This window comes from Lynx canadensis, chromosome C2 (assembly GCF_007474595.2).
Source record: "Lynx canadensis isolate LIC74 chromosome C2, mLynCan4.pri.v2, whole genome shotgun sequence".
NCBI classification, from domain to species: domain Eukaryota; kingdom Metazoa; phylum Chordata; class Mammalia; order Carnivora; family Felidae; genus Lynx; species Lynx canadensis.
The window spans coordinates 114630716-114655299 of record NC_044311.2 but is presented as its reverse complement, the minus strand read 5'-3'; the positions used below and the strand labels follow the sequence as shown (position 1 = coordinate 114655299).

The 24584-nt window shown below is 33.0% G+C and overlaps 1 pseudogene; it reads right to left on the bottom strand.

The window, feature by feature from the left end:
* Positions 1-2484: 2484 nt before the first annotated feature.
* Positions 2485-2639, bottom strand: LOC115524395 (annotated as a pseudogene).
* Between the last annotated feature and the right edge of the window lie 21945 nt (positions 2640-24584).

The window sequence follows — 24584 nt, the reverse complement described above, 5'->3', positions numbered from 1 at the left end:
AAAAATTCACATTTAAAATTATCAGATAAAACTTCCAGTTAAATATTGTAGAAAATATCACTTCAGTTTGGCCAGATAAGTTAATGAGGATCTGATAATTTTTCTAGTGAACATTTCCTTTTATTGAGATGTATACATATAATTCCACAAGTACAAACAAACAAAACATTACAATTTTCAAATAAAAGAAAATTGAATTGTACTTTTAAATGAGAATATTAATTCCTCACAATTAAAGGTATAGAGATTCTTCTCTAAAATTTCACTAAATCTGATATCATATTATACTGAAACTTAACTTATAAATTCATAAATTGCATACATGGACTCACTAGGATTAAGCATACATTTAAATGTTACTCTAATGGTTAAGTGTCTTTACACATATAACACAGGCAAGATACACAAAAAGGTAATATAAAAATAGGAACGTAAAATGAGTAGCACAGTGCAGTGTTGTACAGAGCACGGATTGTAGATCAATACAACCTCCGTACAGATTTCCCCGGTAAACTCGGGCAATTTAGTTTCTCTGTGCCTGAATTAGATCATTACAAAATAAAGATAGTAATAGTCCTATGTAAAGATAATGAGTGCTTTAGTTGTGGAGAGAATTAAGTTGTGTGCGTACACATATATAAAATCCTGATGAGTGCAAATGATACATGGTAATTACTATATAAATGTGTTAATTATTAATACCTTCTTAAAATATCCACATACCAATTAAATTAATTATATCTCAATAAGGATCAAAGGCATTCTCATTAATATATTAAATGCCAACTTCACATCAACAGTTGCAAAATTTCAAAATGTAGACCATTCTGGGTATGATTTTGAATGTTGCTATCAGCACGAGTCATGTCAATTTCACCTCAGTTTCTTCTGGAATATTCCACGACTATTGTCTTATATCTGTGTTTTCATGATATTTGATGACTAATGTGTGTGTGTATATATATATATATATATATTGCTATTTTGTCAATTCAGTGTATTTTACTTCTACCGACGAAAAGTAAGAAGCGAAGCAATCACAAAGAGGGATAGTGTATTGATAACCCTTTAAAAGTTACTTAAAACAATCAGTCCATGATTTTTTAGGATGATTTCCTGACATATATTATATTACATTTTATGGGTTCTATTTTCTCTTTTATATTTGATAAACATATTACAGCTTATTAAACTCCCAATGTTTGTAAGAATATAAAACATCAGTTTTTATTTTCCTCTGACTGCTTTAAAATATTTATATTATTTCAAAACAATTTGGACATGAAAAATTAAAGTATTCAACACTTTGTAATTGTAATTAGTGACACAGAGAATTAATATGAAGGTAGCATTCAGCAAGGCAGCTGATCTTGACTGTGTACCAGAATTGTGGTTAACAGAGTGAATGGAATAGAATTTGCTCAGGCCATTTTGTCAGTGTTTTTTAAACCATGGACTGTGACTCTATGTCAGCATGGACTGTATGATCACAATTTTTACATTAAATAATATTTGCTATTTGATTAACTTTGTCTACATTCTACGGATAGGGAACAGTGTTGAAGTTGGGGAGACTTGAGGAATGTGAACATTTCCTAAGGGCTTATTTTGTTTGGGGCTACTGTATATGGATATTCATATTTTACAGGTAAATATCATTATGGTCATCAATACCTTAAAATATACTGCATTAGGTGCATTTCAAAGTTGTTTCAATAAACATAGATTATATGGGGTGCCTGGGTGGCTCAGTCGGTTAAGTGTCTGACTTCGGCTCAGGTCATGATCTAGCGGTATGTGGGTTCGAGTCCTGCGTCAGGCTCTGTGCTGACAGCTCAGAGCCTGGAGCCTGCTTCAGATTCTGTGTGTGTCTCTCTCTCTGCCCCAATCCCACTCATGCTCTGTCTCTGTCTCTCAAAAATAAATAAACATTAGAAAATAAATAAATAAATAAACATAGAGTATATGAGAAAACTTAATCTTCACTTATGATGCCAGACAAATGTTTGAGTTCAACTTTTATGTTTGTTTATATTAAAAATGAAAAAGAATTGTATCAGTTTATTTTGAGTTCACTATTATTTTTTGGCATCATTTTAATCATAGCATTCTGGAACCAACGTTATCACATGCAAAGGATAACTTGATAATTGTTCTCAATTTTGCAAAGCATAATTTGAAGGTTGAGAGGATAGAGTGAGAACTATATGATTGATGGCAATCTTTCTTCCTCAGATATTTTCTACTCTTCTGCAAGACTGAGATTCAGAAATGTCAATCTTATCTTGTTTATTACTTTTTTCATGTAATACAAACTCTCCTCTTAACGTCCTTGCAAATGAGACAAACACTATCTCTTAACTAGCAATGCTGTCCCTCCTGTTCACAGACATACATGCTTATGATCTAAGCAGATGCGACCTCTGTGGTCTAACATCACTGAAGGTTTTTTTTTTTTTTTAATTTAATTAACTTTTTTTAGAGAAAGGTAGAACTCAATCCTCCATTACCATATTATCACAAATTATGCAGTTAAATTTCCCACATTTGGGGAAATCACAGGGGCAGCACATCCAGACTGCAATAGATAAGCTTTGCCCTGGAAAAGCCACCTTCCTGATCATGTGCTATGTGAGTATCACTGACGTCTTTTTATGTTATGTTCCTAACTCCACGCATTTGCCCACACCGTTCACGCTGAAATATTCCATCCCCAAGTGTTACTTGATGATGACTTCTCAGTATACATCTTTTAGAAGTTCTTTTAATTTTTTATTTAAAATATGATGACCTGTTGAGCATCTGTGCAATATTTCCACTTGTTAAATAATGAATAGCAAGACATGTAATTTTCTACAGTTTACTTCTGTAACAAGCATAGGGAGCATAGGAGAAAAAGCACCTCAAATTATACAGAAGAATATATTTAAATATCTTTCTTTCTTCAAAATTAAGTAGAAAAATCTATTTAAATGCCTCCTCTAATCCATTAACTGCCCTCTAACTCTATGTAGTCTTGGACATATTCCTTAATTTCTATGAAAATATATCCTCATCAGTAAATGCTAAATTATAGAAGAGCAAATGAGTAAGTATTAAAGTGAAACTTTAAATGGATAAATATGCAGTTATAGTTTTCAAATATATTAATTGAAATATTGCAACACTCTTTCTTTTACTAGTCTGAATGTTCACAGAATTTAAATACACTTTCTAAACCAGTTGAGACATAGATGTTTTAATAATAGAAATAAATGATCAAATTGAAACCACAAAATTTTCATCTTTAATAATGATTTTAATAATTAATAGTTATAATCAACATATAACTTTTGAATTAAACCATTAGCAGGAATTTAAATCCAAAGAAAAAAAGGTTTATACTTGTCTTGAAGCAAAGGATATTTATTTATTTGCTTACTTATTTCAAAGTGAATTAACATTTCACATTATTAAATAATCGAAGTTGCTCTGTATATTATTTTTGAGAACTTAACTCTATACTCTAAATTAGTTATAATTTCTCTGGAATACTATTGCTCATGAACACATTATTTTACTGTGCACTTAAGAAAAACTACACTATTTTTTGTAAATGTGTTAACTCAAATTAACCTCCACTTGCAATTTTGGGTCTGCTGGTCACTTCTGAAACTAACAGCATCCATGCGGCAAACTGTCCAAAACACCATAATGTAATCAGTAAATTCATTTTTATTTAATTCATGCACAGAATTATGCTAGGATGTGGATTCTAATTAGAAGAAATACAAAGAATGAATACTTTGTGATTATTGATTACCCAGGCATTTAGTTAAATGGGGCCTATGAAGTGCTCATTCACATTGTATACAAAAGTTCAAAGAAGGGCAATTTAGAGTCAAGGGCCCAATTTATTTTTGTCACCAGTCTTAACTCCTTCAAGCTAAATTTAAAATAACTGTCTCTTAGAAAAGATTTTATATTTTAAGAACTCTTTTTGAACAAACTAACAACAATTAGGAAAAACATTTTGGAAACTGCCCAAAGTATTTGTCCTTATAGCTTGTTGACATAAATGTCATGAGAAATATTCTATATTCTCTATTTATATTCTAGTGGATACCTGCCTGTAATATCTGCCAAATATTCCTGCCAAATTGCAATCTTGTGAGGTTCAAGGATGCTAATTAGTTGTGTTTGTTATTTTTGTATAATAGAAGTTATAACTTTGTATTCAATTGAAGAACTAAGAAATAAGAAGACTCAAACTGACCTGTATAGTTATGATTCACACACACACGCACACACACACACACACACACTTATTACTAAAAAGGTGTTATTAATATCTTTTTGATCACAGTCTCACATCTTAAAATGTAGTCTTGAATTCTTAGAAGAATGTATTTGTTGTGGACAGCCACAACTGAGGGTTAGCAATCAATATTTTTTAAGTGATATTAGGGAAATTGTATAGGAGGAACAGTGGCATGACCCACGAGTATGCTAAAAATATAACAAATATATCAGCTGAGACTAATGATCCATCTAATCCAGTATTCTTTATATTATGTTTACTAAAGTTAACTTAATTGTTTTATGAGCTCTAAGTTAAATGATCTTCCATGAGTCTCTATTATGGTGATCTCTATCTCACAAGGCAGGACTATTGTACATTCATAATAATTCGATGTCCAGAACATCCAGAGTGCCACCTGCACTTCTTACATGAGAATCTTCTAGTTCAGAGTCTTAGACTAAAGAGATTTGATTTTGTACAGGAAGGACCTATTTTTAGCTAGCAATGTTATACTCAAGCTAATGATTTTAAATATTTCCTCCAAATTGCCATTGTTTATAGATGTTCCTGAGTTTTGTTGCTTGCAACTTTACCACAAAAATCATATTTTGTTAAAAGTCTCTTACATTAGTTTGTATTTATTCAGTATTATTATTATTTTTTGGAGACCTTAATGCCATTGTTTCCTGGTAGTTTCTTTCCAAAGAAATGTATATTTTTCTGTATTATAAGCATGATTGAATATAAAATAAGCGATTAAAATTTAAAATAATGCTCTTTTAGGGGGCACCTGGGTGGCTCAGTCTGTTAAGCACCTGGCTTCAGCTCAGGTCATGATCTCACACTTTGTGGGTTCAAGCCCCAAGTGTGGGACTCTGTGCTGATAGCTCAGAGTCTGGAGCCTGCTTTGGATTCTGTGTCTCCCTCTTTCTGCCTCTCTCCCACTCCCTCTCTCTCTCTCTCTCTCTCTCTCAAAAATAATTAATAAACATTATTTTTTTAACAATGCTCTTTTGGAACACCTAGGTGACTCAGTTAAACACTAACTCTTGATATCGATCTTGATATTGTAGAGACTGAGCCTGGCCTGAGCACAGAGCCTGCTTGGGCATCTCTCTCTCCCTCACTCTCTGCTCCTCCTCTGCTTGTGCATGTGCTCTCTCTCTCTTTTCTCAAAATAAACAAATAAATAAACACTTTAAAATAATCCTCTTTTGAAGAAAAAGTTTAAAGTAAAAGTCCAAAAAAGACAGAAAGGGATAGATAGATGCATGATTTGATGATAGATATGATAGATAAACAAAAGGGGGGGGGGGAGAGAGAGAGAGAGAGAGAAGGAAGGAAGGAAAGAAGATAAAATTTATCACAAAATTAATTTTGATTGCATTCAAGTAATGTGTAAAAAATACTATTGTGATGTTGCTTTTATTTTTAATTTATTGTTTTTCCCAATTGGATATCATCAGCTTTTTTTTAAAATTTTGCTTCAAACTAAATGCTACAGAGCACTACTTTTAGATATTAGGGCAAAAATAAAAAAGACAGGGCATGTATGTATGTGTTAAAAATAATGAAAAAATGACTAATGTCCAACATTCTAAGGTTGGAAAATAAACTGAAACACTTTTATGTTTGAGTGTAGTAAAATAAACTAAAATTACTAACTTACTTGGCATCTGACAATTTCTATTCCTATAAGGTTCTATTTCTAGGAAAGAAGTAACTAACACACTGTTTAGAGATTTAAAAAAAAAAGAAATCGGATGAATCCGGGGTTCAGACATCCAGATATTAAAATACACTTATTGAGAAGTGTGTATGACCATGTTTACAAATACAGTCCTCTGAACCTGAGTACGGCAATTAAAAAAAATTAAAAATTGGAGCTGATGACTCTAACGTTCTTACCAGCACCAGTGGTCTCATCACACAGCCATTACCAGTATCATATGCTTTTACTCTGATGGTTGCATATCATCCTGAAAATATTTCAAAGTAAAATTTACCAAAGAATGAAAAAATTTTCACAGTACTGTGAAAGCTGATATGTTCTAAGACAACTACAATATCTCACCCTGTAGGAACTGTGTACTTTGACTAAAACAAATGTTAAGCTTAATGAAACAATGTCAGTATTCACGCTGGGGTAAAACCTGATGATGCTACACTGGCTGAGAGAATGATGGACCTGACACGTTATTATAATATTCATTTTGATGTTAAAATTTCAGTTTAAGTCTTTAAATCAGGCCAGAGACAATTTATGCATACCCATGTTTCTCCATTCTGTCAGTCATTATCTCTCCATTTTAATGTGTGGCATCTAGCATTTAATTGACTTTCTAAAAGGGACTAATTAATCATGAAATAGGTTTTAGCCAGGTTTTCAGGTTTAAATTCATTTATGCCATATCTACTTGAAAGCAAAAGATTACACCTGACTGGAAAATGAACTATGCTATTATCTCACTAGAGAATGATGCAGTTAAGAGTCATTCTCTTGAAAACAGTAAGGATTCCTTCAAACATATGTTCATGATTAAAATTAGGTTCTGCTTAGCATGGAAACTGTGAATGATACATTAGCACTTCGTTCTTCATGAAATAACCCAGTTCTCACGTTCAGGATTAAGGAAGATTTTATTTCAGGAGATTATATTTTTTATTAAATACATTGTTCTGATATAATTAAGAAGTTTTGTTTGTGTGTGTGTTTTTAAGGGAAGAGTATATGTCCTGGTTTTTAAATACTATAAAGGTATAAATAGAAAATAAATAGAAGTGATTATGCCTATTCTTTCCCATTGGAAAATCTAGTCAATGTTTACGTTTCATGTGATTGTGAACCCAGAAGAAGGTTAGCTTTCCCTATTCCTTTCCATTAACTGTAGACAAGAAGCATAAGTTTCAAGGCCATGGGATTCTGTTAGTTCATTATTTCAGAGATTACATAGAAAATGGTAAACTTCAAGACTTGGTCTTCCCCTCTTCCTATAATCCCCTATCAAACAGAAGAGCAGGAGGAATTCTTTGTAAATAATTAAAATTTTCAAAGGTAATTTTTGCTCTGGAATCTGCTTCCTAATTAATAATTCATACACAATATAGTAAACTTAGCAAATACAAAAGGTAAAAATAATAATGAGATAAAAAAAAGTAAAAGTCTCCAATATAACTAATTACCAAAACTATTGGTACATTTTGTTAAATGCCTTACCATTACTTTTCATGATTTACCTTGGAAATTATTTTGTTCATTTACAAGGATAGTGTTATTATGTTGGTGATATTTGTAGTCTGTTTATTATAATTTACCCTATATACACCCATTCCTTAAAACATTTTCTGTAAGATGATTTTGATGGCAGCAAAATATTCCAGTAGTTAAAAATTTACTTAAAGATTTCTGCCATATTTTTAGATATGCATAAAGTTTTACTTACTATTGAAAAAAATAACAAATTTAATGTCTGATTAATATTTTAGCTTATTTTTTTATAAGAAGTATGACTGTGTCTAAGAACATACCCATATTTGATGATCTTGATATGTATTTGCAGTTATATTTAGAATATATCTTAGTCTCACTTTGATATTTGATTTTATGCTTTCCATTTGTAGAGGCATCTATGTCATGGATTGTGATTTAGTGCACATTCTTCTAAGAACTTCAGTCTCCCCTGCCTCTCAAATGACTATCCAAAGGCCAGTCATAGTCTCAAGAATTAACGTAAATTGGATCAATGAGCTGTCATCTAGACCATACTCCCCAGTGCTATTCTTAGAGTTAGCTCTGAAAGAAAATGGCTAATTGAGATTATTTCATTAGGCAGACATTGGAGTAGTTAAAAAGACTGAACAAAGAAGTCACTCCACTGGCAGGGAAATAAATCTACAAGTGAGTCCCACATAAAGCCACTGTTCAAAAATCTATTGTACTAATCTATTGTATACATTTGTCAATAGAATGTATAACACGATGAATTATTACATAAACTATGGGCTCTTATTGATAATAATGAATCAATATTGGTGTACCACTTATAAAAATATACCACACTAATGCAAAACATTAATTATAAGGGAAATTGCTGAGGTAGGGGTGATGAAGAGATAAATGGGAATCCTTTCTCTTTTCCACTTGATGTTTCTGCAAACCTAAAACTGCTCTACAAAACAAAATCTATTAATTAAAAAAAATCTATTGTACTAAGTTACAGTATAGTTGTCAAAAGAAAAAAGTGCAAGACAGAAGAAAAATGTTAGTAACTTCATATGAAAATTTAATGAAACAATAATAACTAGTTTTTTTTTTTGTTTTTGTTTTTGTTTTTTTTTTTTTGGAGATTGGAACACTGTGGAACTAAAATATAAAACAATAATAGAGGTAAAGTACTCTTCACATACTTTCCCAGAGTAGAATAGTGGTATTCATTAACTTTGAGACTTAATTTTTTAAAGTTTTTTAATGTTTATTTATTTTTGAGAGAGAGAGAAACAGAGCACAAGCAGGGAGGTGGGGGAGACAGAGGGAGACATAGAACCTGAAGCAGGCTCCAGTGTCTGAGCTGTGAGCATAGAGCTCAATGCAGGGCTCAAACCCACAGACCATGAGATCATGACCTGAGACAAAGTTGGACGCTCAGCTGACAGCCACCCAGGTGCCCCGAGACTTAAATTTTTACCAGTCATGTTAAACATGATTGTTTATAGGAGTCCCTGGGTGGCTCAGTTGGTTAAGCATCTGACTTTGGCTCAGATCATGATCTCGCTGCTCATGGGTTCAAGCCCTACGTCGGGCTCTGTGCTGACAGCTCAGAGCCTGGAGCCTGCTTTGGATTCTGTGTCTCCCCCTGCTTTCTCTCTCTCTCTCTCTCTCTCTCTCTCTCTCTCTCTCTCTCAGAATTAAATAAAAATTTAAAAACTCAAAAAACATGATTGTTTACATTTATTATAACCACTAAAAATATCAGGTATTCAGGTATAGTACATAGTGCTTGCTTCTGCTTGAAAATGCGCTTTCCACAGATCTTAACATGACTCATTTTCTTTTTAAGGTGTTTTCCTTGAAGTATTCCTGGGCCATCCTAATTTTCAATGCTTATTTATTTTTGAGAGAGAGAGAGAGAGAGAGAGAGAGAGAAAGAGAAAGAGAGTGGGGGAGGGGCAGAAAGTGAGAAGGGCCGAGGATCTGACAGGTGCACTGACAGCAGAGACCCTGATGTGGGGCTCAAACTCAGGAACCTCCAGATCATGACCTGAGCCAAAGTCATGACCTGAGCTGAAGTCAGATGCTTAACTGACTGAGCCACCCAGGCACCCCTCTAGTCAACCATTTGCCATTCTTGGTCTTCTTTGTGTACTTTATTTCTTTTCTTTTCATACTGTTCACTATCACCTGATCTGATATTGCATATTCTGTGGTTTCCTTCGTTTCATCTACTCCAGGAACTGGAGCTCTGTCAGGAGGGGAATTTTACATTTGCCATTTTGTTTTCTATTCAAAGTACTTACAATGTTTCAAGGCAAATAACAAATTCTCAATATAGGTTTACTAATGGAATCAAAGAATGAAACGTATTTAATTAATTAATCTCTGTAGTCATATTGATTCTTTGTCTTTCATCTCTGACTTTCTGGAATTTTTTTTTCTCAAATTTGCCGTTCATTATACAGAATCAAAATACAGCAGTGTTAATATGGTTGAAGTCTTTACTATTTTTAAATTTGCAATATCAACATTTACTTTTCTTGATTTGTATTCTGAAGTCCATAAGTTGACTATTTTTTTTAAATTTTTTTTAATGTTTATTTATTTTTGAGAGAGAGAGGGACAGAGTGTGAGCTGGGGAGGGTCAGAGAGAGAGGGAGACACAGAATCCGAAGCAGGTTCTAGGCTCTGAGCTGTCAGCACAGAGCCTGATGGGGGGCTCAAATTCACGAACTCTGAGATCATGACCTGAACCGAAGTCAGAAGCCTAACTGACTGAGCCACCCAGGCACACCTTTCAGTCGAGTATTTTAAATTTACTTTTGTTGTTTGACTACCTCAAGTATCACAAAATTGATTCTCCCATTTTTATTTTATTGAATATTTGAGATATTTTGGCCTTTTTCCTGTTTCTTAGAATAAATTTGCAAACAATTCTTTTGCAAATATTTTGAATGATTAATATTTTAAACTTGGATTTCATGGGACTTATTATGTTTTTTTTTAATTTTTTAAAAGTTTATTTTTGAGACAGAAACAGAGCACAAGTAGAGGAGGAGCAGAGAGAGAGGGAGACACAGAATCTGAAGCAGGCTCCAGGCTCTGAGCTGTCAGCACAGAGCCCAATGGGGGGCTCGAACTCACAGACTGCAAGATCATGACCTGAGGTGAAGTCAGACACTTCACCGACTGAGCCGCCCAGGTGCCCCAGGGCCGATTATCTTTTATGAGCTGATGTTTTGTAGAATCTTTTTTTCCATTTCTTAATTTAATGCACATATAATTTGATATATTAAAGGCAAACTATAAAATATTAGGTATTTTTATTTGGTTATATTTATTTCTCATGTTACAGAGCTATACCTGCAGTTGTCATTTGATATAAAAGGAAAGATACTATTATCAAACTATAAGGACAGGACAAATTTATTGATAATAGTAGACTCAGTCATACTCGGAAAACTCTGAAAGCTACTTTTATTTCAGATTATTTAAATAAAATAGCACCTATTGAGATAAAATTAATAAAGTAGTATGCCATGTGAGAGGTAGTCATAATTAACAGCAAAAAAGAGGTAATAAATTTCAAAGATTTTACTCTTTAACATTATTGTGTAACTCTTTATAAATGGTTTTAAAGGATGGTTGATCATTTCACTTTAAAGAGAACCAAATAATATTTTGATAGAATTTCTGGCTATCCTGCAACCTTTGAACACTGTAAGCATATTTGGAAATTTGGAAATTTGCATCTTCCTTGCCAGATTTTTCTAAAACAAATCTGTTCTAGACCCTAGTCTCAAGGTAGAAACCAGATTTTTTTTTTTTTAAATGATATTTCTCTACTTCCTTTCAGTTAGAATGCTGGCACATTATGTAGGGCTTCACCTACACGATATGTCCATGCAAGATGTCCATGGGAAACAGAGCAGACTTGAAACTCCTTTTGCTTGTGAATTTGACAGCAAAGGTATTTGACTGTCGGGAAAGGCTGAGTTTGCAAACTCAATTTCTCAGTGCAAAAGTGCAATTAATGGACGGCAAATCATTTTTTTCTGATATTTGGTGAGGCTAAAGCAGTAAAATTGCCTAAGGCCATTTCTATACAGGATTTTGTACATTATTCCTAAAAATTTAACTTAGAACTTGGTTCTCTTGTTTTTGTAATTCTGTGAGACACCCAATAAGATGTTTCTACTTCTTGATTAGCGATTAGCGTCAGTTTTTTCGTCCCTTTCGCCTGAGTAAAAACCTAAAAAAAAGAAAAGAAAAGAAAAGTCCCTTCTCTTTTCATATGCTTCTCTATTTTGGGATATTTTATTCTGTCAATATGTCTGACTCTTACCTAATTACTATGACCATTTCACAAATTTTGGTGGGACTATGGAATTTACATTCTTTTTTTTTTTAATGCTTGTTTATTTTTGAGAGAGGCAGGGGGCGGGCGGGGTGGGGGGAAGGCAGAGAGAGAGGGAGACAGAATCTGAAGCAGACTCCAGGCTCCCAGCTGTCAGCACAGAGCTCAATGTAGGGCTCAAACTCACAAAGTGTGAGATCATAACCTGAGCTGAAGTCAGAGGCTTAACTGACTGAGCCACCCAGGAGTCCCAGGAATTTGCATTCTTAAAGGCTTCTAGAATAACTTTAGGGTGGCATAACAATATGTAACAACTATACTTCTAATGAAAAATAAACAAGGGTGATAAATATGAACATAATGATTGGAAAATATTTTCCGGAGAATCATCTATAAGTGGCTAATCACTGAAAGAATGGAGGCAATAACAAGCTGAAAGAAAATTTGTCACACTCATTAATATAACACTTATCTGTTCCTATGTTTCTCTCATTTCCCATCACATACAAATCCAAGAAGATATGTCATATATATGTTTAACTATGTATCTCACTTGGATTGCATTATGCTGGATACATTGCAATCACTTCAATGTTTGTTACATGAAAGAAAACAAATCTGTTCTAGATTCTTCTCCAGAGCCCTTAATTATCAGCACTCCTATAATCCCAATTGAATAACTTATTTAACGTGCCAGATGTTTCCAGAATCTGCAAATCTTTGGTATACAACTGTCTGTGGCACATAAGGCTGAGAGATTCTTTCAAAGCTAGTTCTGAGCAACCGTAAGTCACAGTAATTGCTTTGTGAAATAGTACAGAACCAGTGTATTTCAGATATGCAGCCCACAGTACTTTACTCTTCTCCTGGAATGTTGTAAGATGATAAGGGATTTTTGAAGCCCTGAGAAAAATCCAGAAATGGTATCAACAACAGTATAGTGGGAAAAACTTTTAAAAAGAGATTTTTTAAGTAAAATAAATAAAAAGAATGTCAAATCATCTATAATTAGATCAAAAATGATCTAACTTGGATTATAATATCATAAAATAGTAAATGAAATAAACTTAGATTTTACAATTAAGCTGGTGGTGTTTTAATTAATCAAAATCACATTAATCAAGGGAAACATGAACTATTATTGATACTTTCCCATAAAGTACAAATTTTAGTCTAAAACAGGTGCAGTGGTCCTATAGACAAGGCGTTAGAATGATGCTCCCCAGCTATGAGCAAGAACAATTCACTTTAGAGCAGTCTTTATGAAGGTTTATAATAGCAGAAGAGATATGATAATCAGTTTAGCAACTTTTCTTTTTTATTTCTGTCGACAATTGCCTTTTCTCTCAGACTTTTCTAGAGTTTTAATTTTATTTTGTTTCCTTACTATATTTTTAATAATACCCACATAACTTAAAGTCTGTTCCATATAGTGACAAGACATCTAATCTTTCAGAAATGTTTTCATGCACAATATTCCATTAAAAATCACCATTTAATTCCTTGTACTTGTAGCCAGTGTTTAAGTTGTTTACCTGTTATCATTAAAATTATAATGAACTTCACAAATTCCTTTGCATGTTTGGATCATTGCCTCCAGTTTGATACCCAAATGTGAAATTATTCTACAAAAGACACATAAAGTTTTTAAAGTTCATATTGGTAGTTTGCTTTCCAACAGGAAATGAAGGTCCACTAAACCTAAGACTAATCTCACATTGAGTCATATCACAAATGTCTCCCTTGTATCCAGACTCATCTTGATGCTCCAGATCATGTAGTGGTTATTTTGAGCTTTATGCAATTATTATCTGCCCCCAAACTTCTCCCATCTAACAAAACATTGGTTTATTACTGACACTTAAAAGCAGGGGGGCAGAAAAACAGACATTTATGGTATAGTGTTTGTCTCCTAACCTTTAGTCCTTGCAAGAGACTGAAGAGGTGTTATGGTTGTATCCATTGTACAGAACATGAAATTCATGGTCAATGAGACTAAATAAATTGTGCAAGAAAGCAACATTTTTGGCAAATGTCACATCTGGGATTTGTATCCAACTGCTTGTGAAGATTTATTTTATTTTCTCTTCATTATAACATACCATCTTTTCTTTAAGGCCCAGCTTCTTGATACATCTTGAAAATACATCTCTCATCTTCTTCAATCTCTTTTTTGTCTTAGATAAGTAAAAATAACAATTTTCATATACTATTCTATATAGGCATAAGAGTGATTCTGACATTTGTGCTTAAAAGCCATAATTTGATAGCTCTGTGACAATTAGCAAGCCACCTGAACCTCACTGTACCACAGCTTATGTAAAAATTGTGGTGGTAAGAACATATCCACCCCACCGGGTTATTATGAGAATTAAACTGCTAATACATACAAAATAGTTGGAGTAATACCAGGCATATAAGTTTTGCTGTCATAATTATCATGTTGTTTTTTAATTACTTCCACCTTTTAGTTTGCAGCATTTTAGACCTACTTCCTCAGCTTCAAACACCTTGTCTTTGCCATCAATAGAACAAATAAAATCATAATCTCCTTTTTGACAGAGAATCCAGTACTGAGTTGAAAATTTCAGTAATAGTTTAATCTTTTGAAAGGTAAAAAAAAAATATCCTAGATATGCTCCATGTTGTTAAAAGTATTATCAGTTTCTTCCCTTTTAGGACTAAGAGTTGGTCAAATGAATAACCAGCCTCAGCAAAATTAGGCCCTGGCTCTTAAAAACATCAGGAATGTCAAGAAAAGTTTAGAGGAGAACATGTGAGACTGCTATTTTGAAGACATCTTAAATATAGATTTGAAGCTATAGAAAAAGATACTGAGTATAAAATATTCATTAGTCAAATACACGTATCAAGTTCAAGGTCAGAGTTACCTATAAAAATGAGCATAAAAAAAAACATATAATGTCTAAAAGACAGTTCTAGAGAAGACTAATATGGAGTCAATATTGCACACATCTGCACCTGTCATGTGGAGCACAGTTTTTTTAGATAGAAAACGAAGTTGTTGAAACTGAGCTGTTGGTAATTTAGCCAATAAAATGTTATTCTACAAACAACAACAACAACAAGAATACCTGTTGTAACCTAAAACCTACACTTTACTTGCCTAGATGGACTAACAACATAGGGACTAAACAGGAAGAGGAAACTGGAAGGCAAGGCCCATAGTGTCTCAGAAGTCAAAGCTTCCATGAAGAATATAGAGCCCTAAATTTTAACCAGAAACAAAGGGAGAAGGAAAATCCATGATGTGGTGGATAGGAACTAAGTGCCCACATAATGCTCTCTTAGCATACTCAGAGAGCAACCATCTCAGTGAAAGAAGAAAGTATTTAGTAAAACAAACTAAAAAACCTGCTTTCAAAAGCTACTTACAAAGAAGCAATTCTCTCTTGAATGAGATAGCAGGTGGGCAAAATAGTACATCTCAAACACTTGATTAAAAACTGTTCTCTTATATTCCTTAGCCATAAAAAAGGATGAGATGTTGCCATTCACAGCAACGTGGATGGATCTAGAGGGAATAATGCTAACTGAAATAAGTCAAGAAGAGAAAGACACATATCATATGATTTCACTTATATGTGGAATTTTAAAAACAGAACAAATGAATAAATATATAAAGAAAAAAGCAGATACAGACCAATAACTACGGAGAATGAATTGATGATTGCCAGAGGGGTGGCATGGGCAAAATGGGTGAAGGGGAGTGGGAGATACAAGCTCCAAGTTATGGAATAAATAAGTCATGGGGATAAAAGGGACAGCATAGGGAATATAATTAATGATATTATAATAGCATTGTATGGTGACAGATGTTAGCTACACTTGTGGTGAACAAAGCATAATGTGTAGTATAGATTTGTCAAATCAACTATTTTGTACACTTGAGATGATGTAATATTGTGTGTTGACTAAACTTCAATGTAAAAAAAAAAGTGTTCTCTTTCCAGGAGTTTTGTATTTGAAATACGAAGCTAATTAATAAAACTAAATACTTCCATATTGAAAATAATCATAAGAACATTTTTTGGAGGAATGGACTGTAATGTAAGCTCTCAGAATTCCCACCAACATCCATAAAGCACAAGTTCGTATTAAATACAAAGGCCAATTACTATTTATGAACAGGTGTCCAATAGTGGAGGAGAGGAGGAGAAATATAGGAGAAGGATGGAAGAAAGCTAACTTATTGAAAGTGCAGTTTAGATTTTAGGGGATACTTATAATTCATGTCCATGTATTTTATATCAGCAACTACATTGCAGAAATTAAATTTCTATACAGCTCCCAAACAAAATTTATTTTCTAATGTTTATTTGTTATTATTTTTGAGAGACAGAGAGAGATACAACACGAATGAGGGAGGAGCAGAGAGAGAGGGAGACACAGAATCCAAAGCAGGCTCCAGGCTCTGAGCTGTCAGGACAGAGCTAGATGCAGGGATCAAACACCCGAATCCTGTGAGATCATGAATTGAGCTGAAGTCAGAGGCTTAACTGACTGAGCCACCCAGACGCCCACCAAACCAAATGTAATATACAAAGTGAGTTTCTTACTATTATGCTATCATGTCCACCTGCAACTTGAAAGTCTAGCTCAGAAGATCTGAACTTTGCTGAAACTGTATCTTTTTTGTTTTGTAACAAATATTGTGAAACATATTCTTTGCTAAATATAGTATCATCCATAATTCACATTTTAAAAGTGTATGTATATGTATATGTATATTATGCTTTATATAACATAATGTAAATTAACTTTAGTAAAATTATGTATATAGAAAAAACAACAACAACATTTTCCCCATGTTGCTCAACATGTAAATGCTCAATCACATTATTAGTGTAACAATGACAAGTTTATAACCTACATTTAGAATCATCTTGAAAGTACAAATCCACGTGTAGGATAGGGTATATTTTATTGGTGACTCAAATCAAAAGTACATCTGCCACTGGTGATATGATTTTTTTGAAGTTATAAACAACTCTTGGGTAAATCCAAACACAAGAAATATGCTGTTCTCTCAGTATTAGTTATTGTGTTTCACAATTTACTTTCACAAGTAAAAACAAAATCTGATTTTTCATTCAAAATCAGTTTACTTATTTATGTAAAATATTTTATTTACTAAGCAGTGAGTAAAACAAAAATCTCCTTGACTCTTCTTGCCAGCAATAGGCATGTTTCAAATAGTTGTTAATTTCTTAAAACGATCAGCCACAGAAAAATATGCTTTTTTTACTGAAATTATACTTGCATAGTTTAGAATGCACCAAAGCTAAAACATAGTTTATTCAGCCAACAAAATAGTTTCCTAGAAGTTGGAAATACAACTGCAAAGAAATCACACTTGACTCATGTTAGTTTGGAATTTATAGTCCAGTGGAAGAGAAAGAAATAGAAATTAAGACCCTTGAAGTAAACTGTTTTATTCTTTCTTTCATCAAAACTTAACACTGAAATCATATTTGTGTATAAAACAGTTATGAACAGGTAACACAGCATTGGATAATTTTTGTGGAGGTCAGAATAAAATACATTTTTGGTGGTAGAGAATAAAATATTCTGAGTTTTTTGTGTGAACATACATGTACATATAAATAAATAACAGAAATGTGTTTTTTTAAATTATATCTGCACAAGTGAAATCAACCTTTATAGAAATGTTGTGATTAGATTGATGTTTTTGATACATATAAATAACCAATTGCTATTCATCAATTCCATTTACTTATTCATTTATGAAAAGCTTTTAATACTATGTTCAACAATTCTGCAAGACAGTACACCCATGAAGAAAACATTATGTGCAATCACATGGGAGTTTCACAAATGAGGATATGCAAGTTATTTTGTAAAGCTAGACAAGGGTAAATATGAAAAGTGGAGAGAAATGAAAGATGGGGAGAATTGAGTTCTGATCATAATGGATCTTGCATATCATTTTGGGAGTTGGAAATTTATCCTGAAGATGTAAAAAAAGATTGAGAGATTTTAAAGAAGAGAATAGCATGATCAATTTTTTTTTTTTTTATAAATATAGCTATCAGCAGTATAGAGGCCAAAGGGGATGGGGGAGAATGTATATGGGAAAAAAAAAAACATTTTTCCCATGTTGATAATTTTAGGAAATGGAGACAAAATAGAACCAGGAAGAGGAAAAGAAGAAGAAATTTTTAATAGAATCAATAAAGGAGAACCTAAAGTCTATTTCCTCTTATTTTTAAAATTATAGCTACTATTTCAACAATAGCGTAAATATGGCTGTTCACTGGTTTTAATTGCCATGTTTATAATTAGATTCCATATATCAAGTCTAACATGCTGTAAGTTATATTGAATCATGATTTTGTGTTGCTATTTAAGAAAAATAAATAAATTGCTAGCTCAACTATTACATAGTGCTGAGTTGCCAACGATTGTAAAATGGATTACAATTTCACAAATAACAAAATGAAAAAAATGTGCTTCTCAGAATTGGTAAAATATATATATTTTTTCATAATATGAGTTCAGATCTTCTCAACAAACATTTTGTTTTTATAAGGCTCATTTGAAAGAACACATATCCAGAATTAATAAAAGGTGTTAGAGGTTCGGGGAGATCCATGGAATTTTCAGACACTGAAATATGCAAGTCAGTGCTCGCAAGAATAAGGGAGCAAGGAGCAGATTTCTTTCCTCTGCTTGGTCCACATGGCCACAGTAATAACGGCCAATTGTCACCACCTTTGTTTGTAAAAGCTACTTGCATTGTTAATTTCATCTGTTTCTCAATTAAAACATCTTTGTTCCCTTGTATTTCCACTTCCTCTAATTTTGACTATTTTGACCTTTCGAGGTCATTATTTTTATGAGCACCAGTGTATTACACAATGACTTGATACATATAAATGACCAATCCCTAACTGTCAATTCATTTAATGCATTCATTTATGAAAAGCTCTTTATTTTACATTATGACTGGTCATCTTTCAAACATTGCTTGTGGAACCAATACATAAATTAATGAATTCTGACTCTTAAGAGTTTTCCACAAACCAATAATTAAGGAAGCTCATCTGAATTAAGTAAACATTCAAATTCAGAAGTTTTAAAATTTCTGAATATACTATGTAAATTTAAGGGTTTTAGCCAGTACAAATGCTTCATGGAACAAAGCAAAAGCAAAAGAGATGAAAAATGTAGAAACTAAACTCTAAATCTTGGGTGCCTGGGTGGCTCAGTCAGTAAACACCAACTCTTGATTTCAGCTCAGGTCATTATCTCATGGGTCCCTTAGATTGAGTCCCCATTGGGCCCCACACTAACAGCATGGAACCTGATTGGTATTCTCTCTCTGCCTCCCCACCCCCTCTCTCTCTCTCTCTCTCTCTCTCTCTCTCTCTCTCTCTCACACACACACACACACACACAATCTCTCAATAAATATATAAACTTAATTTTTTTTTTCAACGTTTATTTATTTTTGGGACAGAGAGAGACAGAGCATGAACGGGGGAGGGGCAGAGAGAGAGGGAGACACAGAGTCGGAAACAGGCTCCAGGCTCTGAGCCATCAGCCCAGAGCCCGACGCGGGGCTCGAACTCACAGACCGCGAGATCGTGACCTGAGCCGAAGTCGGACGCTTAACCGACTGCGCCACCCAGGCGCCCCAATAAATAAACTTAAAAAACTAAAACATAAGCCTCAAATTTTAATAATTGCTCTTACCTTACACAGTCTGTTTCAAATATCATATAGTAACAAACAAAAAATTATAAGGATTTTTCATAGGATAAATATACTTTGGGGAAAATAATGAGGCAACAAACAAGTAAGTGACTTTTGGGGAAACCAAAGATATTTGTCATAAAATTCTCAAACTTTTTATTATAGTGATCTGGGAAAAAATAGCATTAGTAGCATAAAGTATGAAGATTCCAGGAATTCATATCTAGATTGCTTCCAAGCATATAAGTCTCCTAGTTATAATGCAATACATATTTAAAAAATTAAACCTTTCAAATCATCTATTCAGTGTCTGCAAATCATTCTGACATTCACAATGATGCCTTTTAAGTTTCTTTACCTGGTTAGCCAATGTGCTGTTTCCCCAACCACGGTTTCCAGCCAATTGGCCCAGTATTTACAGTTACGTGTTTAAATTCATACATTAATTATAAGAATTTTAAGACTGGAAAACATCACTGATTCCTTTTTCACATCTGTGAAAAGACCTAACAGTTTTCATATTAATTCATTTTCATGATATCTCATTTCAAACTGGACCCCGCAGTATATTTTACTTTTACTTTGAGCAGCAAAATAGACCACTGATGAAAGAGGATTCATCCAATTACTATGAGCAAAGTAGCTTTAACTTCCTTCCGATATCCACTAGCAAGATATAAAATGACACTTCCCGGACACATCAGTAGCACAATAGGGCCTTTATTGATTTTCATATCATGTTCTTCAGTCTGAAATGGCTCTCTTGAGGACTCCACTTCCCAGCAGGAAAAAATTGCCTTTTCTACGTTTGAATTCTCAGGTCTATTAATGCATCCCTAGCTGGAGACAGTGTCATTTTAGTTCTATTTCTTTGTAGTTGATGTGTCTACACCTTGCTATTGTAGTGCCCTAATGGATCCCGGGGTTGTAGGTCAAAGTATGAAAACAAAAAATGAAATTGCTTAGCCTGCAAATCAATAAAAAAGACCCTTAACACTTTTTCTAACTATAAAATGTGCAACCAATGAAGTGTGATAAGTGCATTCAACCTTGTACTGAAACTATAAATAGAATATTTCTAACTCCCAGCATTTATATATTCAAAATGAAGATAAATGGTTATTATTGTTGCTCAATGTATAATATCTACATCAAGAAAACCAACCAAAGCGCATTTGTTATGTTGACTAAAATGTGGAATTATAATTTTTTCAAAAGTTACTTCAAAATGTATTGGATATCATTCTATTATCACCCATCCTAAATAATCTAATTTAATTTAAAATTCTCTGGAATAAAAGCACTTCAAGGAGAACTGTCCTCATTAACTTGACCTCCATAAATCATCTATCTATTTGACAGCTAAAATTGCTTTTAGTGATTGCTATATAATAAAAAAAAATAAATTTCATTTGACATTAATTGAGATAAAATATAGAGAAAAAATAGCACTATAGTATTTCCATGTGAGAACAAAATGCCTTTACCTATAGTCTTCAAATTTATTTCTGAGAATTAAGTCTTTTTTTTTTTAATTTTTTAACGTTTTTTATTTATTTTTGAGACAGAGAGAGACAGAGCATGAATGGGGGAGGGGCAGAGAGAGAAGGAGACACAGAATCAGAAGCAGGCTCCAGGCTCTGAGCCATCAGCCCAGAGTCCGACGCGGGGCTCGAACTCACGGACTGTGAGATCGTGACCTGAGCCGAAGTCGGATGCTTAACCGACTGAGCCACCCAGGCGCCCCATGAGAATTAAGTCTTTTACAGATTTGACATATTTATTATCTAATAATTTCATTATTCAATAATTAATTTTTATATGGATTTATTATGCAACCATTCTACCCCTAGAAGTAACACACAAGTTATTACTAAAAGGGACAAGTGTTTCAGAATAATCTATTTTTTAGCCATATTAGCCATATTCAAGTTCCATATTAACCTTATTTCTGAGAATAGTTATAAAAATACTAATTGAACATATTTTTATTTCTGTTCCTTCCAATTCTAGTCTTCTTTAATAAATCTGAACTAATTGCCTTCCTCAAAATATCATATTAGTGATAAATTCCCTCAGTAATGTAGAATAAACCTCCTTTGTTATGATTCTTTAAAAGATTTTTCTTTCACAATAATAACCATACAACTCATATTGCCTTTTAATGACCTGAACCCTCATTGAGCTCCATAACAAACTTTCTTGAAGGAATGGCAATAAATGTTTTTGAAACCTTACATGATAGTTTCAGTGGTTGAAACAACCATTTAATATCATATAAGCCACCCAAAGCCCATGGAATGTTATAGAGAACTTTATAAATTAATGTCCCCAAACACTGGCTATTCTGAACAGGATAATTAATCTTTTATCAATTGCTAATTATTTAATCCACACATCTATTTTTATAATAATAGTTTAAATTTAAGTGAAAGGAATTGGTGTTTTTTACTAAAATAGGTTATATAAAAATGTATCTAACATTCTAGTGGTTGCTCATAGTATATCTAAACTGGAAAACATCACTTAGACATCTAGAAATAAATTTTTAACACCACTATTCTAACCATAAAACTTTTGGGGAGAAGGCATATTTGAGAATAGTAAGAGAAGTAATCAGAGGGAAGAATATTTTTTTATTATTAACAGAACACATGGCTGAGATATCAAGTCATTAGCAATACATTTTTCCCTACTCAAAATATTAATGAATATAAAATAATTTGACTAGCCACTAAAAATAGTCCTAGCCATTCAGATAGAGATCTGAGTGTTATATTCAAAGACCAGAGAAAGGTGTAGACCTTTAAAACAAATTGACAAAGAGCAAATGGGTACTAAATTTCTCTGGACTATTATTATTGAGAAATCACCAAAATGTGATGCTGACAAAAACAACTGCAGAAGAAAAGCATATAGAATCAGAACACTTATTACTCAAATCATTATCGGCCAAGAGCTTAAGAAATCAACTTAGAATTCTGTGATACCTTTCAATGCCAGTACTATTGAAATAGCCACTTGGCCTTTGGTGAGAGATATTCAAAGTAAGGAAAGCATCATGGTTGAAAATTTGGGTCTTATGAAAAGTCGGTGGGTATTGATGATCATATAAAGTGGAAAATATACAATACTTCTTCAATAAAGTAATCTCAGTCTAATTTCTCTCATTAAGTAACACATATGTCATAAGACCAGCAGCTAACCAAAATCACTACAGCATATTGGCTATAGTCTTTGTTTTAATTTAACTGTGCAGCAATAATATGTTCTCCAATTTCCCCCTGATTAAAACAATGTGTTTTTATTAAAATAACACAATCATGTATATTTACTCATTTCTCCTTTATTTAGCATTAGTTTTTAATAATGGCATTATAAAACTTGAAATTATACACACACACACATACACATATATACTAAAGTGTTAGATAAAATAGTTCAGATATTTCATGGATTCTTACAGACAGAATCCAAAGGTTCTAAGAAAGGCATATAAATATTACTATTAATATCCCAGCTAAAATCTGAAAGAGGGAAATCTCTCTCTAAATATTCTCTAACGGTGAACTTTTCAAAGTGGTGAGGATAATATTTTGAGCAAGGAATTTCAAGGTTTTTAAAGAGAAGAGTAGCTACAGGAAATGAATGCCAAGGCAGGAAACCGGTTGTTTCAAAATGTTGATTGTTCCAAATGACCCCAAACAGTGACTTCAAACCCTGAGCAGTTGGGCAAAATCCCCAGAACTGAATGTTGTACATTTCTGTGCTTTGTCATGCAGAGCATAACTTTCAGAATGCTACACAATGTTTCTTTTTGAAAAATGACCCTAGAACACAAAGAATAAACATTATTGATGACATAGTTAAGAGAAAATAAAGAATTCTGAAACCGTAAGTGTACTTAGCCAGAAAAGTTTTTGTTTAACATATAAAGTGTCAAATTTGGGGAATATTTAAGCAGAATCTTAACCTAAATGTGGCTAGGTCATTCTTTTTATAGAAATCAGAACATCATGAGAAAGCTATTTTTAATGGCACTTTACTGGGACAATTTTAGTCCTTGAGATTAATTACAAATTTAGAAATTTTCAAAGGGTGCATTTTTGTTTAATGGAATGTGATAATGATTATAAAATAGATGCCTCTATTTTGCCTTTGTGAGTTATGGGTAATTATTTTACCAGCTCTATTGAGCACTGTCATCACAGAGCCTGATGTGGGGCTTGATTTCATGAATCGTGAGATCATGACCTGAGCCACAACCAAGAGTCAGTACTTAATTGACTGACCACCCAGGTGCCCCTCTCATTATAGTTTTGATTTGGTCCATTTATGAACAGGAAGCCAAGATTAAGTTGAATTTATCACTAAAGGATAAATAATTTTAGTGGCAGATGACATTTTTAAGTTGCCATGATAATGCCATTAATATCTCTTGACTGTGCATAATAAAACAGATTGCCAGAAAGAGACAAAATATTTTGAAGGAAAGACCTAAGGCCACAACTGAATACCACAGTCAGAAAACAAAGAAAAACAATCCAAATTTATAAATATTTTTCTTACTAAAAAGGAAGACTATAAAGTTTACAAGCCTTCTTAAATAACAACTTGGACAGCCAAGCTGAAGTGCTTTAAAACCAGCACTTGTTTCAAATCTTTATTATGTGTTTCTTTGGGACAAAAAGCATTCCTCAGTGTAGTAATTTCACCTTCTTTTAATATGTATACATATATACATACATTCACTTTAATATATACACTCAGTGTGTATATGGTGATCTAGAGAATAAAAACTGGAATTAAACTCCTATACTAAACCACTTTATTCTATAAAAACATAAAACTTTACCTTCTGACCATTATGGGAGGCAGAAAAAAAGATAAATGGAAAACATGAATTCCCCTGAAAAAAAACTCAAGGGTAAATTTTATTTTCTGCCTCTTTTTTTTTCCACTAAATTTGCACTCTTCTGGCATATTTTGAATAG